The 12,382-nt window shown below is 38.7% G+C and overlaps 1 long non-coding RNA gene across 3 annotated transcripts in view; it reads left to right on the top strand.

Annotated features, from left to right (window-relative positions):
* Window positions 1-12,382, top strand: part of LOC103280023 (uncharacterized) — a 1,071,411-nt gene that overhangs the window by 234,349 nt on the left and 824,680 nt on the right. The window lies entirely within an intron of this gene.

Below are 12,382 nucleotides of genomic sequence, written 5' to 3'. Positions count from 1 at the left end.
GCCAGAAACATAGCCAGAAACATTTCAGGCAATCTGGAGGGGTTTCCATGAGATGGGCAGGAAAACCCCATCCCACCATTTCAGTTCCATGCACCTTACATTAATTCAGATCCATTGTTGCCTATTGATTGATGTCTGCTAAAATAAGCATACTATACATACTAAGGTGAACAATAGCTTTGTCATACTATTTTTTTTTACATCCATTCATCTTTTTCTAACTTGAGCTTTGTGGCAATGCTAATAATGTGTGGCAGAATTAATGGAGGTCCAAAATATTGAATTCCTGTTGAAGAAAGCTATATATCATCCTGCTTAATTATTTCATCTGGGATACATTTGTTGGGCTCTGATAGTGTAATATAAAATAGCTTTTTAAATGTGATTCCTGAATGCATTAGCTTTTTAAATATGACTCCTAGCCACCGATAATTGCTCTCCCAAGCATTCCTTGAGCTAGTACTTCCTCCCTATTAGTAAAACCAAAAGCATTGTAATATCCCTTTTATAGATGATTTGTGGTCATTATGGAACAATCAATAGACTATTTAAATTACACAGTAGTTTCAGTATATGGCACAAAGACATGCAAAGAAAAAAAGGAAGAATTCAAAATAAGCCTCAGTTCTTGAGATAAAAGTAGAGCATAAATAAATTAATAAAATAAAATAAAAACACTTTAAAAATGAAAAGAAAATCCCTTTCTTTCATTGTAGCCTGCACAGCTATCTGATTTTTGGATCTTGGTCTTGTTGACCTTTCAGTCATTTCTGTAATCAAACTGTTTATTTAAAAAATCAGACATCTGATTTTTGAAGATTTGTTGTAGTGCCTCCTTCAACCACTTTCACTTTTAGTACGCTGTTGCTTACAGCCCTTTTAGTTGTTTCTCTGTTTTCTGTAGTTCAAGCTATATTTCAACCTCTATGATTTTATCTCAGTGGTTCATTTCTAGGTCACTTCCTGCCTTATTTGCTGTTTGGACTCAATCCAGAGACCACATGGTCCCAGGATGTTACGGTTATAGAGTTCTTAGGTATGTTAAAAATTATTTCCCATAGTTTTTATTGTATAATCACTTTCAAATTAATTCACTTTGACCCTTTGTAATTGGTCTCACCAGATAATTTCATCAGGCAGACAGAAAATTCTTGAAAAATAGTTCTATTAATTAGATTAGTTTACCTCTCAGAAGAGTTTTTTTCCATGAAGTTGGTAAACTTACAACAGATTTGAGAGCATCTTTTAGTTCACTTAGAATCATAGAATCATAGAATAGTAGAGTTGGAAGAGACCTCATGGGCCATCCAGTCCAACCCCCTGCCAAGAAGCAGGAAATCGCATTCAAAGCACCCCCGACAGATGGCCATCCAGCCTCTGCTTAAAAGCCTCCAAAGAAGGAGCCTCCACCACAGTCCGGGGCAGAGAGTTCCACTGCTGAACAGCCCTCACAGTGAGGAAGTTCTTCCTGATGTTCAGGTGGAATCTCCTTTCCTGTAGTTTGAAGCCATTGTTCCGCATCCTAGTCTGCAGGGCAGCATAAAACAAGCTTACTCCCTCCTCCCTATGACTTCCCCTCACATATTTGTACATGGCTATCATGTCTCCTCTCAGCCTTCTCTTTTGCAGGCTAAACATGCCCAGTTCTTTAAGCCGCTCCTCATAGGGCTTGTTCTCCAGACCCTTAATCATTTTAGTCACCCTCCTCTGGACGCTTTCCAGCTTGTCAACATCTCCCTTCAACTGCGGTGCCCAGAATTGGACACAGTATTCCAGGTGTGGTCTGACCAAGGCAGAATAGAGAGGTGGCATGACTTCCCTGGATCTAGATGCTATACCCCTATTGATGCAGGCCAGAATCCTGTTGGCTTTTTTAGCAGCCGCATCACATCATTGGCTCATGTTTAACTTGTTGTCCACAACTTTTTCAGCCTTTTGTAAATACAATATTTTAATAAATGAATTGGAGCTTCTTTTGTCTGTGTCTGCTTGCATGACAATGTTGTTGGGGTGAGTGAAGTCTCCCCCTTCTCTCTGCCTTCTTCTGTTTCAGTGGGGTGAGATCCTCTGAGTTTTGAAATGTTTATTCTTGTCCTTTTTCTTTTAAAAATATTTCTCAATTCCATATGGTTGATAAACCCCCAAGGACATACCATTGTTCAGCCAGCTTTCTGACACACTGCTCACATCTTATTTTCTTCACTGAAAGTGCTAAGCCCATTGAATCTCCACCGTAAAATAAAGAGACCAGACACAAAGATATGGAGAAATAATGGGCCATTTATTGACATACAGTAGAGTCTCACTTATCCAAGCCTCGCTTATCCATGCCACAAGTACACAGCCAAATCTGTCTGGACAGATGGCCAGGCAGCCAGGCTCCAAAAAGTGTCAATAATGACAAAGTTCTGTTCCTGGCTTGGAAGTGTGTGTTCCTGTTTCATTGTGCAGTGCTGACTTGGGCACAAGTGGTCCTACCCTATGAGGTTTATTTGTGTGGCAGATCCTTCATGAAATGTCTGGGAGGCACAGTTTTTCTAGCTAAGACAAAGAACAGAACTTTGCAGAGATCCATAGATCCATAGATCTGCATCCCAGGGCTTTATTTTTTATTTTTTTTAAACGCCGCTGAGGTTTCTGGGGGAAGTCCCGCAGCAACCATCTTGGAAGCCTCTAAATCACAGAATAAAGCAGCAAGTCTGAACAGCGGAGACAGAAATCCCAGGACAGGTCTGTATGTGGACCTCTTCTGAAGTCCTGGGATTTTTTGCCCCTGTTTAAAACCTGTGAACCTTTGGTCAGCAAGTTCAGCAGCTCATTGGTTTAACCCACCATCCGGGGCTCCTACAAACTAACGGTATACCTGATAGCAATAGCTGTAGTCAAAATAGCTATTAATCAAATAGTTGGCCTTGTGTGGTTTTATTTGAACATACATTCAACTGCTGTTGCCTTAAATTTTTGATCTCTATTCATGTAGTGGTTTAAGCAGTTGTGTAACCAAAATATGCATATATGATATGTGGTATGAATGGAAGAATGAGTGAGTTAGAAATTTGAAGACACCAGTCTGTTAACTACCTGCTCAGGAATTGTAATTAAAACCTGCTAATGAGACCTGAAATAGTTGACCTGCCTGGCAAACTGTGATAAGAACTGTGACTGATAAGAGAAATGTTTACATCTGTTAACATGTGTCAACATTTGCTAACTTGATGAACTTTTGGGGCAGAGCTGCTTGTGTTTGCTAACACCAATCAAGAGAAATCAACATCTGGTCCAGGAAACTGAGGATATTCCAGAATGGAAGACGTCTATGATTCATTTACAACTTTGGGACATCATCAGCAAAATATTGCTATATAAGTGACCTTATGACAGTCCAGAAGGTGTGACAGACAGCGACGCTGTTCACCCACCATGCTCAGTGGAGATGGTGTACTTGGGAGTGGCAGATCTGCTATGGGAAAGCAGGATTCTGTTCACTGTTTGGGGCCTCTTTTTCTCATGGGAAGAGAAAAGAGTGCATTTTGAAGTCATGGTCTTTTTGAAGTTTTGGCGTTTTGGCGTTTTGGAGTTTTGGAACTATGTCTTGGCAGGCAGCAGTGGAAGCTGGGTCTGGCCTAAGCAGGTGCTTCTCCAAGGAGGGAGAAAGAATATGGTAATATTTGTGTGCATGAAGATGGATGCATGTTGTGTGTGAATGACGAATGAAAATGTAACCCCCCCCCCCTTGTTTGTTTCTTAGCCAATGTAACTGTAGGTTGTTTGTGAATCCAATGTAGTTGCATAGAATCTGTATGTTTGTATGTCTAAATGTTGTTCTTTGTTGTTTTGTAAAAGTTCTGCTATACCTCTCAGACTGAAACTGCAATAAAAAGAACCTATGCTTTAAAGTTATTGAAAAGTTATTCATAACATTTTTGGTGTCAGGAGTGGGATATTCTGTTCAGTCTGAGCAGGATATTTTAACTTTTGTTTTAAAAGTCTTCATGACAGTTGATCAAAACTCTGGAGACTAGAGTTTGATTTCTTGTTTGGCATGGAAACTCCCTTGGTGACCTTGAGCAAGTAACGCAGTCTCAATCCCAGAAAACCGTGATAGTGTCGTCATAGATCAGAAGTGTCGTCATAGTGTTGTCATACATCAGAAACAATATAGTGTCATCATAGATCAGAAACAACTTAAAGCAATGGTTCTGAACCTGTGGGCTGCGGCCCACTGGTGGGCCATGAGACCTAAAATAAGGGCCATGAGACATGCAGGGAAAATTGGCACCAGAGATGCATGCTGCAACTGGAGGAGAGCAAGACAGGAAGAGGGAGAGAAGGGAGGAAAGAAGGACACGCTAGCTCGTACACCTCACCAGCACTTTCTTGGTCTTGAGAGGATTCCCAGGCCAGAGCAGAGAAGGCTCTCACACAGCGGCAATTTTCTGCAATGTAATTTTCTGAATCAGCTCCCCAAATAACCAAACTGAATTAATATTTGACCAAAAAAGGATTTGCAACCTTTTTGGTACTAATGTTGGAAAGTGGTCCCTGGTCAAAGTGTTTCCTGGCCAAAGTGGTCCCTGGTCAAGTAGTCCCTGGTAAAAGTGGTCCCTGGTCAAGTGGTCCATGGTGAAGTGGTTCCTGGTCAAATGGTCCCTGGTCAAGTGGTCCCTGGTGAAAAAAAAGTTTGGGAACCACTGATTTAAAGACACACAAGAACAGGAACAAAGATTTGGTTGTTGTCAATAGCCATCGAATGGACTTAGACTTATATGTCCATTCTGGAAATGAGAGACTTCCAAGCCCCTCATCCCCAGTAGTGTTCGAGAGTCTTACAGACTTAGGACATCAGCCGTGGCATCCATGATTGAACCAATTCACCTGTAATACACTTCCCTTTTTTCTTGCTGTCCTCTCCCTTTCCTTGCCTTTTCTAATGTCTCCTGTCTTCTCACATGTCCAAAGTCTCCGCTGAGTCATGTTGTCTTCTAGGGAGAGTTCAGATTTGATTCACACTTGGATCCCTCATTTAAGGACTCTCAAAATTGTGCCTATTAGAACAGATGAAATCCCAACTACAGACTTCTTGGATTATGCAACTGACAAATGATATAAGAAGTTGTGGTCTTCCTGTCTCCTGCACCTTAAGTGACCAAGTAAAAAAGAGCGCTATACAAAAAGTTTTGGACATGGAACACAAAAAGATAACGTTGCATAAAATGGTTGAGTCGATATCAAAGTACCTTCCAAATTGCCAACTATCTAAAATGCAAATGCCAAAACAGTTTAGGGAGATAATCACTTGAGCTAGATTTGATCACCTTGAGACAATGGTCAGATACAGGAGATTTAATAACATCCCCTATAATGAATGGATTTGTATCTGTGGAGAACCTGAAACTGAGACCATAGCACACATATTATGTGACAGTAAATTGTACCAGAAGGCAAGAGACTTCTACCTTGGTCCATATATCAAATGGACAATGTACTGGGAATTTCGCATCAAACTGTGACGTAATGAAAAATCAAAATGTGTAGTCCACACACTGCTTTGGCAGAGAAAGAACAGATGTGCCACGCAGGTGAACAATAAGGAACAAGTGGTTTATTCTTCTTAAATCCATAACAACATATGTACGATGTGCTCAGTTGTACCAACTCATATAATGTCCTTTCATGAGAGATTTGAACTACTCGTTGCTTTGTCCATGTGGATAAATTCCTTCTGCAGTCCATGAAGCAAGAGCACACTTCAAACTCTGCGTCTCTCTCTCTGCTTCTCTCTTCCAACCATCTCTGCACCTGCTTAGCTCAAGCCTGAACAAAATTGCAACAGTATCAGAAACTCCAAGGTTTAACAGCTCTCCAGACATGGCTCAAACAATCATCTTATTTTACATTTGACACACACGCATTAACTGATTTCTTACATACAGTAGAGTCTCACTTATCCAACGTTCTGGATTATCCAATGCATTTTTGTAGTCAATGTTTTCAATATATCATGATATTTTGGTGCTAAATTCGTAAATACAGTAATTACTACATAGCATTAATGTGTAATGAACTACTTTTTCTGTCAAATTTGCTGTATAACATGATGTTTTGCTGTTTAATTTGTAAAATCATAACCTATTTTGATGTTTAATAGGCTTTTTCTTAATCTCTCCTTATTATCCAACATATTCGCTTATCCAACATTCTGCCGGCCCGTTTATGTTGGATAAGTGAGACTCTACTGTATATCCTAACTTACTACATAGAGTGTAATCAGGTCCTATCAAGCCTTTGGTATTGGTATTGTGATACGGCCTAAAGGCTCATCAATAAAATGTATTCTATTGTATTCATTTAAGGACGTCTGAAGTACTCTCACCCAATGTCGTATGTCTTTGGTGGGGTGTCTTACTTCTCCCACTGCTGCTTTGAATCTACAAAAGTTTGGATATGTACAGAGAGAATCTAATAGCATCCAGGATGAGAATGGAAAATAAACTGCAATCTCCTTCATAGTCCGGCAAACACCATTTGAGACCCAAGATGCTGACGCCTGTCCTAAAACAAGCTCCATCCCCTAAGAGAGCTCATTCCACGTTTAGACTAAATGCCCGAGTGGGTTCTCCACCACCTGGATATCGGGTCCCCTGGAAAAAGAAGTCCCAGTCGCATTGAGAGGTCAGCGAGGACGCCGCAGGGACTTGAACCCCGTCCTGGAAACCAGGAGCGCCAACCACCAGCGTCTTTTGCTTTTTTCTGGCAATGCGACAAGGGGAAAAGCAAAACCTGAGAGAACACAAGCGTGTTCTCTCAGGAAAAGAAAACCTTTTGGACCAAGTCACTTTTTGTGACCTGGGAGAGGTTTAGCAAACTACCTCTCCAAAGCATGGACACAATGGAAAACATATTATTATTATTATTATTATTATTATTATTATTATTATTATTATTATTATTATGCTTCACATCAGAAACAACTGACAGTTAAAAAGCAATAGCATTACAGACATTCAAAAAATCAATATTGAAATGGAATTTAAAATATATAAATATTACAGTAAAATAGTTCAAGGACAATTAAAACAAATGAATAAAAAAAGCTTTTAAAAAGCAATTCAGGTTTGAGCTGCAGATTCAGAATGCCAAGACTATATAATAATAATAAACAGAGTAAAATAATAAATGGAATACAAACAATAAAGTAAAATAATCAATGTAATAATAAAAATAATAGAGTAAAATAATAAATGGATGTATAATAATACATAGAGTAAAATAATCAATGTAATAATAAAATAATATCTAAAGTAAAATAATAAATGTAATAAAAATAATAGAGTATAATAAAAAATGTAATAATAATACAATAATAATAATAATAATAATAATAATAATAATAATAATAATAATAATAATAATAATAAAAATTGCTGTGCCATGTGTCAAAATAACTCACTGCGCAGTTCTTCAAAGACCAAAGGAGAGTTGGCTCAGGACAGCTTACCAGTTTTGCAGAAAAATCCACAAGAAGGACGCTTCCGCTGTGTACCTACATTTGTTAATTAAAATCTATAGTCAATATTACTCCAAAGTAAAACAACCTTTCATTTTAAAAATCCAGTTGTCATTTGATCAAAATCATGTCATCTCTTACCATGCTTACCTGTGTCATTATAGTAGTGGTTCCTAAGCTGTGTTCCATGGACCATCAGTGGTTGCCAAGAAGTGTTCTCTCAGGAAAAGAAAACCTTTTGGACCAAGTCACTTCTTATGACCTGGGAGAGGTTTAGCAGACTACTTCTCCAAAGGACGGACATAATGGAAAACATGTTGTTGTTGTTGTTGTTGTTGTTGTTGTTGTTGTTGTTGTTGTTGTTATTATTATTATTATGCTCCACATCAGAAACAACTGACAGTTAAAAAGCAATAGCATTACAAACATTCAAAAATCAATATTGAAATGGAATTTCAAACGTATAAATATTACAGTAAAACAGTTCAAAGACAATTAAAACAAATGAATAAAAAAAGCTTTTAAAAAGCAATTCAGGTTAGAGCTTCATATTCAGAATGCATAGACTATATAATAATAATAATAAAGAGTAAAATGATACATGGAATAAAAACAATAAATAAAGTAAAATAATCAATATATTAAAATCAATATATAAAAAGAATCAATATATCAAAAATAATGAAACAAATAATCAAAGTAAAATAATAATTGTAATAATAATAGAGTACAATAATAAAGGTAATAAAATAATAGAGTAAAATAATGAATGTAATTATAAAATAATAAATAGAGTATAATAATCAATGTAATAATAATAATAATAATAATAATAATAATAATAATAATAATAAATTGCTGTGCCATGTGTCAGAATAACTCACTGCGCAGTTCTTCAAAGACCGAAGGAAAGTTGGCTCAGGACAGCTTACCAGTTTTGCAGAAAAATCCACAAGAAGGACACTTCCGCTGTGTACCTACATTTGTGAATTATAATCTATAGTCCATATTACGTCAAAGTAAAACTCCCTTTGATTTTAAAAATCCAGTTGTCATTCAATCAAAATCATGTCATCTCATACCTTACCATCCTTACCAGTGGTTCCCAAACTGTGCTCCGTGGACCATGTGTCTCCTTATTGACTTTGCTAATGTCTCTCCTTCCCACCTTTAGTTAACTATTCTCTGATGTGGGACTTCTTTTTGTAAGTGAAGATTTCACCAAAGTTCCTTTGAAATATCTGAGCTATGAATCACTGGTGTTTCTCCGAATTACCCAATTGTCCCTCTCTTCACTTTTTTTTTTTGGGGGGGGGGTATATTTAATGTTACTTCAACCAACTGTTCCCCAATCTCTTTCCCTCATCCTACCCAAAGCTCTGGCAATAAGGAGTGAAAAAAATCAGTCTGGAAACAATGGGACAGCCTCACTTACTTGCATGGGCCGAATACTTCCGCCAGCCATTGCGCATCACAAAGGGACAAAAAATAGTCCCTGGCCATAGTGCTCAATCCATACTAACATGCTCCTTGTGAATCCTTGCTCACGTAATATAAGATGGGTGTCCTTTATACGGCACATACAAAATGCTACAAATTCCCAAAATGTCCTCCTGGGTGGTTGAAGAAGTGGCACCCAAATATAGACTTTCTATATTTGTTTGGACTTCAACTTCTAGATTTCCGGACTGTTGGCTGAGCTGGCAAGAAGACTTCTGGAAGCTGGAAGTCCAAAAAAGCTGACAGAACAAAGTTTGGGAAACACTAGTAAAAGTAAAGGTTTTTCCCCTTGAGATTAAGTCTAGTCGAGCCTGACTCTGGGGGTTGGTGCTCATCTCCATTTCTAGACGAAAGAGTCGCTGTTGTCCATAGACTCCTCCAAGGTCACGTGGCCAGCATGACTGCATGGAGCACCGTTAGGACTTCTGGAAATTGGATCTGCAAATAAGTTGGCATAACAAATAATAATAATAATAATAATAATAATAATAATAATAATAATAATACTTTATTTATACCCCGCCACCATCTCCCCAGCGGGGACTCGGGGTGGCTAACATGGGGCCATGCCCAGAGCAATACAATATAATAAAATATAAAAACAGTTTGAGGAGCACTAGTTTAAAACGTCTATGGCTATGTTAACATTGCAGAGTTTAAGCCCTTTGACAACATGAACTGCCATGGCTCAATGCTATGGAATTCTGGGGTGTGTAGTTTGGTGATATATTTATTCCTCTTTGTCCAAGAACTCTCATACCACAACAAACTGCAAATCTCAGGGTTCCATGGCAGTTAAAGTGGTGTCAGGTAAAGATAAAGCTTTCCCCTTGACATTAAATCCAGTCGTGTCCGACTCTGGGGGTTGGTGCTCTTCTCCATTTCTAAGCTGACACCTCCTGGTATCCAGGATAGGGTTCATAGACACCTCCAAGGTGATGTGTTTGGCATGATTGCATGGAGAGACGTTACCTTCCCACCAGAGCAGTACCTATTGATCTACTCACATTTGAATGTTTTTGAACTGTTAGGCTGGCAGAAGCTGGGGCTAACAGCATGAGCTCATCCTGCTTCTCAAATTCGAACTGCCGACCTTTCGGACAGCAAGTTCAGCAGCTCAGTGGTTTAATCGGGAGCTCCAAATATGCTATAATTCTGCAGTGGGGATGCTCCTTTAAGTCAGCAGTTCCTAAAGGTTTTGGTAATGAATCCTTCAGAAAACATTTTAACATTTGTTTAATCAAAGTATATATTCTGCACCATTTTACACTAATTCAAATATGTTTCCCAATTTCCTATATAATGTCTAGTACGGGAGTAAATGTTACTCTTGATATTTTATTAATAATATTCCAATATCCCTAATGGAGGAAGGATTTTAGCCGAATATCCAGATCTTCGGATGTCTGTATGTCCCTGCAGTCAGAAATCATGGGATATTTAAATCTCAGTTTGTTCCAGGGTTTAGATGTTTTCCTGATTGGTCATAAGTGCTAAAGTGCTCAAGGAAGGAGACACTTGAGCAGAAGGCAAAAACTTTGTCCTGGGAAGAGGAACTTCGTCCTTCACTTGTTTAATGAAGTTTGTGGCAGAAAAATGAAGTTTCTGGGATGCAACAAGTACTTTCACACTAAGTAGTACACAATGAAACAGGAACCAACACTTTCAAACCGGGAACAGAATGTCACCATTACTGTATTGGTTCCTCATTGGGTGTATGCTGCAAAATTCCGTTCTTTGTCATAGCTAGAAAAACTGTGCCTCCCAGACATTTCATGAAGGATCTGCCACACAAACAAACCTCCTGGGGTAGGACCACTTGTGCCCAAGTCAGCACTGCACAATGAAACAGGAACACACACTTCCAAGCCAGGAACAGAACTTTGTCATTATTGATACTTTTTGGAGCCTGGCTACCTGGCCATCTGTCCAGACAGATTTGGTTCTGTACTTGTGGCATGGAACAATAGGGTGCTGTTCCTGGGTTATACATGGCTGTTCCTATTGGCCACCTGCACGTCCTTGGCTCTCCATATTTACATTCCTTTCCAGCACATCCATGTGCCAACAGCCAGTAGTAAGTTCTTGCCATTTACTAAACCGCACCCATGTTGTCAGTATGCAAAGAAAAAAAAAAGGAAGAATTCAAAATAGGTTTAGAACAGCAATAAGCCTCAGTTCTTGAGATAAAAGTGGAGCATAAATAAATTAATAAAATAAAATAAAAAAACACTTTAAAAATGAAAAGAAAATCCCTTTCTTTCATTGTAGCCTGCACAGCTATTTGATTTTTGGATCTTGGTCTTGTTGACCTTTCAGTTATTTCTGTAATCAAACTACTTAAAAAAAATCAGACATCTGATTTTTGAAGATTTGTTGTAGTGCCTCCTTCAACCACTTTCACTTTTAGTACGCTGTTGCTTACAGCCCTTTTAGTTGTTTCTCTGTTTTCTGTAGTTCAAGCTATATTTCAACCTCTATGATTTTATCTCAGTGGTTCATTTCTAGGTCACTTCCTGCCTTATTTGCTGTTTGGACTCAGTCCAGAGACCACGTGGTCCCAGGATGTTACGGTTATAGAGTTCTTAGGTATGTTAAAAATTAATTCCCATAGTTTTTATTGTATAATCACTTTCAAATTAATTCACTTTGACCCTTTGTAATTGGTCTCACCAGATAATTTCATCAGGCAGACAGAAAATTCTTGAAAAATAGTTCTATTAATTAGATTTTTAAAGTTTTTTATATCTCTGTCTATGATTTCCAACGGAGGAACAAATAGTTTACCTCTCAGAAGAGTTTTTTTCCATGAAGTTGGTAAACTTACAACAGATTTGAGAGCATCTTTTAGTTCACTTAGAATCATAGAATCATAGAATAGTAGAGTTGGAAGAGACCTCATGGGTTATCCAGTCCAACCCCCTGCCAAGAAGCAGGAAATCGCATTCAAAGCACCCCCGACAGATGGCCATCCAGCCTCTGTTTAAAAGCCTCCAAAGAAGGAGCCTCCACCACAGTCCGGGGCAGAGAGTTCCACTGCTGAACAGCTCTCACAGTGAGGAAGTTCTTCCTGATGTCCAGGTGGAATCTCCTTTCCTGTAGTTTGAAGCCATTGTTCCGTGTCCTAGTCTGCAGGGCCGCAGAAAACAAGCTTACTCCCTCCTCCCTATGACTTCCCCTCACATATTTGTACATGGCTATCATGTCTCCTCTCAGCCTTCTCTTTTGCAGGCTAAACATGCCCAGTTCTTTAAGCTGCTCCTCATAGGGCTTCTTCTCTGGACCCTTGATCATTTTAGTCGCCCTCCTCTGGACGCTTTCCAGCTTGTCAACATCTCCCTTCAACTGCGGTGCCCAGAATTGGACGCAGTATTC

The sequence above is a fragment of the Anolis carolinensis genome, chromosome 1 (assembly GCF_035594765.1).
Source record: "Anolis carolinensis isolate JA03-04 chromosome 1, rAnoCar3.1.pri, whole genome shotgun sequence".
NCBI classification, from domain to species: domain Eukaryota; kingdom Metazoa; phylum Chordata; class Lepidosauria; order Squamata; family Dactyloidae; genus Anolis; species Anolis carolinensis.
The sequence above is the reverse complement of the archived record's forward strand: the minus strand, read 5'-3'. Positions and strand labels throughout refer to the sequence as shown.